Source organism: Bubalus bubalis, chromosome X (assembly GCF_019923935.1).
Source record: "Bubalus bubalis isolate 160015118507 breed Murrah chromosome X, NDDB_SH_1, whole genome shotgun sequence".
Taxonomy (NCBI): domain Eukaryota; kingdom Metazoa; phylum Chordata; class Mammalia; order Artiodactyla; family Bovidae; genus Bubalus; species Bubalus bubalis.
Window position 1 is genome coordinate 69,743,030 of NC_059181.1, and position 6,470 is coordinate 69,749,499.

Here is a 6,470-nt window from a genome sequence, read left to right on the forward strand (position 1 = left end):
GCAGCACTGTTTACAATAGCCAAGACATGGAAGCAACCTAGATGTCCATCAGCAGAGGAATGGATAAGAAAAATGTGGTACATATACACAATGGATTATTACTTAACCATTAAAAAGAATGCATTTGAATCAGTTCTGATGAGGTGGATGAAACTGGAGCCTATTATACAGAGTGAAGTAAGCCAGAAAGAAAAACACCAATACAGTATCAGTTCAGTTCAGTTCAGTTCAGTCGCTCAGTAACGTCCAACTCTTTGCAACCCCATGAATCACAGCACACCAGGCCTCCCTGTCCATCACCATCTCCCAGAGTTCACTCAAACTCATGTCCATTGAGTCGGTGATGCCATTCAGCCATCTCATCCTCTAGCGTCCCCCTTTCCTCCTGCCCCCAATCCCTCCCAGCATCAGAGTCTTTTCCAATGAGTCAACTCTTCGCATGAGGTGGCCAAAGTACTGGAGTTTCAGCTTTAGGATCATTCCTTCCAAAGAACACCCAGGGCTGATCTCCTTTAGAATGGACTGGTTGGATCTCCTTATATGGAATTTATAAAGATGGTAACAATAACCCTATAAGCAAGACTGCAAAAGAAACACGGACATAAACAACAGTCCTTTGGACTCTGTGGGAGAAGGCAAGGGTGGGATGATTTGAGAGGGTAGTGTTGAAAGTGTATATTATCATATGTGAAGTGGATTGCCGGTCCAGGTTAGATGCATGAGACAGGGTGCTCAGGGCTGGTGCACTGGGATGACCCTGGGGGGATGGGATGGGAAAGGAGGTGGGAGGGGGTTTCTGGATGGGGAACACACGTGCACCCATGGCTGATTCATGTCAATGTATGGCAAAAACCACTACAATATTGTAAAGTAATTAGCCTCCAGTTAAAATACATTAATTTTAAAAATTTCCTTCTGTTGATTTCTAGTTATATCATTGTGATTAAAAAAAATACTTGATATAATTTCAATTTTCTCAAATTTGTTAATACTTCTTATTGTGTCTTAGTAAAATATGGAGAATGTTTTGGAAAATGTCCCACGTGCTATTGACCTGTGTGTTTGTATTTATCTATTTGTTATATCCTTATGCCCTGAGTTATTCAAATATCTGTTTTCTCATTGAATTTCTGCCTAGTGGTTTATCCATTGTTGAAAGCAGGGTATTGAAGTCCCTTGAAATTTCAGTACTGCTGCCTACTTTCCTCACTTCAGTTTTGTTAATATTTTCTTCATATATTTAAATATTCCTACATCAAACGAACACATGTTTACAAAGGTTATGCCCACTTGATGCATTGATCTCTTTATTATTATTATTATTATTATATAATGACTATGTTTGCCTCTTGTTACAGTTTTGACTTTGTCTAATATAACTGTATCTGTTTTATTTTGGTTTCCATTTGCATGAAATACCTTTTATTTCATCCCTTTAATTTAAGACTATGTGTGCCCTTAACGCTAAAGTGAGTCTCTTGTAGGCAACATATAGTTTCCTCTTTTTTTATTCATTTGGTTACATTACCCCTTTAGATTAGTCATCTTCATTTAAAGTAACTATTGATAAATCAAGCCTTACTAGTATCATCTCTGTCAGACACGACTGAGCAACTTCACTTTCACTTTTCACTTTCATGCATTGGAGAAGGAAATGACAACCCAGTCCAGTGTTCTTGCCTGGAGAATCCCAGGGACGGCGGAGCCTGGTGGGCTGCCGTCTCTGGGGTCGCACAGAGTTGGACACGACTGAAGCGACTTAGCAGCAGCAGCAGCAGCAGCAGTACCATCTCATGATTTGTTGGCTATTTTATAGTTTTCTTGCTTCTTTCTTCCTCTGTAACAGTGTTTTATTGTGATCCATGATTTTCCATAGTGTGATTTCTTTCTATAATTTTATATTTAAAATTATAATTTAAAATTATAATTCTATAATTTTATAATTTTAGTACCTACTGTAGTTTTTTGTTTTGTGATTGCCATGAGGCTTAATGCCAGGAGACTTAAATACAATATGTATAGTTTCAACAGTTTATTTAAGTTGATACCAATTTAATTTCTATTGTATACAAAAATATATTTTATTCCCTCTGAAAATTTTATATGCTTGATATGTCAATGTATATGTTTGTAATATTGTCCATTCTTTTACAAATGATTAAATATTATTTTTAATATTAATTTCTTTTAGCTTTTATGCTCATTAAAAGTACTTTACAGAACACCAAAATCTGAATTTCTGAATAAACACAGTACAATCTGAATTTCATTATAAATGTAGCTTTACCGGTGAGTTTTCTAATTTCGACTGTTTTCATGGGGTTTCTTAGTGTCTTTTCCATCATTTTAAAAAAATTTATATGTAAGTGATGTCATATAATATTTGTCTTTCCCTGTGTGACTTTCTTCACTTAAAATGATGATTTATAGATCCATTCATGTTACTACAGAGAGCATTGGTTCATTCTTTTTGTGGCTCAGTAATATTTCATTGTAATATGCAACACACCTTTATTCATCTTTTCAATAGATATTTTGGTTGCTTTCAGTGTTTTGGCTATTGTAAATATTGTGGTACATGTATCTTTTTGAATTATGGTTTTCTCTGAATATTTGCCAAGGAATGGAGTTTCTGGATCACATGGTAGTTATATTTTTAGTTTTTAAAGGAAACTTCATACTGTTCTCCATAGAGTCTGTACCAATTTACTTTCCCATCAACAGTGTAGAAGGGTTCCCTTTTTCTTCACATCCTCTCCAGCATTTGTTATTCACAGATTTTTTGTTTGATGATGGATAATCTGATTGGTTTGAGGTGATATCTCATTGTAGTTTTTATTTCCATTTATCTAATAATTAGTGATCCTGAACATCTTTTCATGTACTCTTTGGCCAGCTGTATGTCTTCTTTGGACAAATGTTTTAGATCTTCTGATAATTTTTTGTATTGAGCAGTATGGTCTCTCTGTATATTTTTGAGATTAATTTCTTGTAGGTCACATTGTTTGCAAATATTTTCTCCCATTTGGTGGGTTGTTTTTGTTTTGTTTTGTTTTGTTTTGTTTTTTGTAATTTTCTTCACTGTGTAAATTTTTTTTTTAATGTTTTACTTTACAATATTGTATTGGTTTTGCCATACATCAACATGCATCCACCACGGGTGTACACATGTTCCCAATCCTGAATCCCCCTCCCTCCTCCCACCCCATACCATCCCTCTGGGTCATCCCAGTGCACCAGCCCCAAGCTTCCTGTATCCTGCATCGAACCTAGACTGGCGATACATTTCTCATATGCTATTATACATGTTTTAATGCCATTCTCCCAAATCATCCCCCCCACACAGAGTCCAAAAGACTGTTCTATACATCTGTGTCTCTTTTGCTGTCTCACATACAAGGTTGTCGTGTTTTTTTTTTTTTTTTTAATTAATTTTCATTTATTTATTTTTGCTTTTATTTCTGTTACTTTAGAACATGGATTGAAAAGATATTGCTGTGATTTATGTCAAAGACTGTTCTGCCCATGTTTTCTTTTAAGAGAGTATTTGGTATTAAATTTAGGTTATTAATGCATTTTAAGATTATTTTTGTGCATAGTATTAGAGACTATTCTAATTTTATTCTTTTACATGTAGTTGTACAGTTTTTCCAGGATCACCTTTTGAAGAGAGTGTCTTTTTCCATTGAATACTAGTCTCATTTGTCATAGATTAATTGACTATAGCTGTGTGGGTTTACTTCTGGGTTTTCTATCTTATTCCCTTGATGTATACGTCTGTTTTTATGCCATTACCATACTGTGTTGATTATCACATAGTCTGAATTCAGGGAGCCTAATTCCTCCAGCTCTATTTTTCTTTCTCAAGTTTGGTTTGTCTATTTGGTATTTTTTGTGGCTCCATACAAATTTTAAGATTTTCTGTTCTATTTCTGTGAAAAATATCATTTGTAATTTAACAGGGACTGAAGTGAATCTGAAGTTTGTCTTGAGAAGTATAGTCAATTACAGAATATTGATTCTTCCAATCCAAGAACGTAGTATATATCTCTGTTTGTTTGTATCATCTTTGACTACTTTCAATAGTGTCATATAGTTTCTGGAGTACAGGTTTTTTGCCACAGGAGGTAGATTTATCCAAACACATTTTATTATTTTTGATGTGATAGTAAATGGGATTGTTTCCTTAATTTTTCTTTCTTTTGCTGCTACTTCATGGTAATGCAATGGGTTTTTGTGTATTATTTCTGAATCCTGCAACATTACTGAATTCACTGATGAACTCTAGTAGTTTTCTGGTAGCATCTTTAGGATTATCTATGTAGAGTAGCATGCCATCTACAAACAGTGACAGTGTTACTTCTTCTTTTCCAATCTGGATTCTTTTTATTTCTTTTTCTTTTCTGACTACCATGGCTCAGCTCAGTTTAGTCACTCAGCCATGTCTGACTCTTTGCAACCCCATGGATTGTAGAACACAAGACTTTCCTGTCCTTCATCATGTCCTGGAACTTGCTTAAATGTGTGTTCATCAAGTCAGTGATGGGATCCAACCATCTCATCTTCTGTCGTCCCCTTCTCCTCCTACCTTCATTCTTCTCCAGCATCAAGGTCTTTATTTAATAAGTCAGTTCTTTGCATCATGTGGCCAAAGGATAGGAGCTTCAGCTTCAGCATCAGTCCTCCCAATGAATATTCAGGACTAATTTCCTTTAGGATTGACTGGTTTCATCTTGAAGTCCAAGGGGCTCTTAGGAGTCTTCTCCAATACCACAGATCAAAAGCATCAATGCTTAGGCACTCAGCTTTCTTTATGATTCAACTCTCACATCCATACATGACTACTGGAAAAAATGTAGCTTTAACTATATGGACCTTTGTCAGCAAAGTAGTGTCTCCATTTTTTAATATGCTTTCTAGGTTTGTTATAGCTTTTTTTCCAAGGAGCAAACATCTTTTCATTCCATGGCTGCAGTCACCATCTGCAGTGATTTTGGAGCCCAAGAAAATAAAGTCTGTCACTGTTTTCATGGCTAGGACTTTCCAAACTATGTTGAATAAAAATAGTCAAAGTAGACATCCTTGTCTTGTTCCTGATATTAATAGAAACGATTTGGTGTTTTCACTGTTGAGTATGATGTTAACTGTATATTTTTCCTATAGGGCTTTTATTATGTTGAAGCAACTTCCCTCTATGCCCAGTTTCTGAACAGTTTTTTTTTTTTAATAAAAAAATGGTTGTTTAATTTGTCAAAAGCTTTTTCTTGAGAAAAATGTGTGTTCTGCTGCTTTCAGATGAAATGCTCAATAAATATCACTTAAATTCATTAGTGTAATGTGTTATTTAAAGCCCTGTGTTTCCTTACAGAATTTCTGTTGGGATGATCTGTCCATTGGTGAAAGCGGGGGTATTAAAGTCCCCCACTATTATTGTCTTGCTGTCAATTTCTTCTTTTATGGCTGTTAGCATTCGTCCTATATATTGAGGTGCTCCTATGTTGGGTACATATATATTTATGATTATTATATCTTTTTCTTGGCTTGATTCCTTGAAAATTATGTAGTGTGCTTCTTTGTCTCTTGTATCATTCTTTATTTTAAGATCTATTGTGTTTTAGTACTGCTACTCCAGCTTTCTTTTGATTTCCATTTATAGCCAATACCTGTTTTGAACTCTTTAGTTTGAATCTGTATGTATTCTGCATCTGATGTGGGCCTTTTGTACACAGTATATAGATAAGTATATATATTATTTATATAAATTCAACCAGTCTTTGTCTTTTGATTGGAGCTCATAATCTGCTTACTTTTAAGGTAGTTATCAATATGTATGTTTTTATTGTCACTTTGCAAATTATTTCAATTTGTCTTTTAGGTCTTTTTTCTTCCTTTCATCCTTTATCCTCTTCTCTTATGATTTGATGACTCACTTTAATGTTGTGCTTGGATTCCGTTTTCTTTTGTGTATATGCATCTATTGTAGATTTGTTGTTTGCAATTAACATGAAGTTTTAATATAGCAGTATGTGTATATATATATATATATATATATATGTGTGTGTGTGTGTGTACACACCTTCATTTTTTAGAGCCTTGTTGTGGTGAAGGGGTTTCTGTAACTCAAGGAAGCTATGAGCCATGACATGCAGGGCCACCCAAGATGGATGGGTCATGGTGGAGAGTTCTGATAAACCATGGCCCACAAGAAGAGGGAATGGCAAACCACACCTCTATTCTTGCTGTGAGAACCCCATGAACATGAGCAGTACGAAAAGCGAAAAAGATATGACACCAGAAGATGAGCGTCCCCTCCCACCCCAGATTGGAAGGTGTCCAATATGCTACTGGTGAAGAGTGGAGAGAAATTGCTAATAGCTCCAGAAAGAATGTAGTGGCTATAACAAAGTGGAAACAATGTTCAGTTGTGGATGTGTCTGGTGGTGAAAGTAAAGTCAGATGCTGTAAAGAAA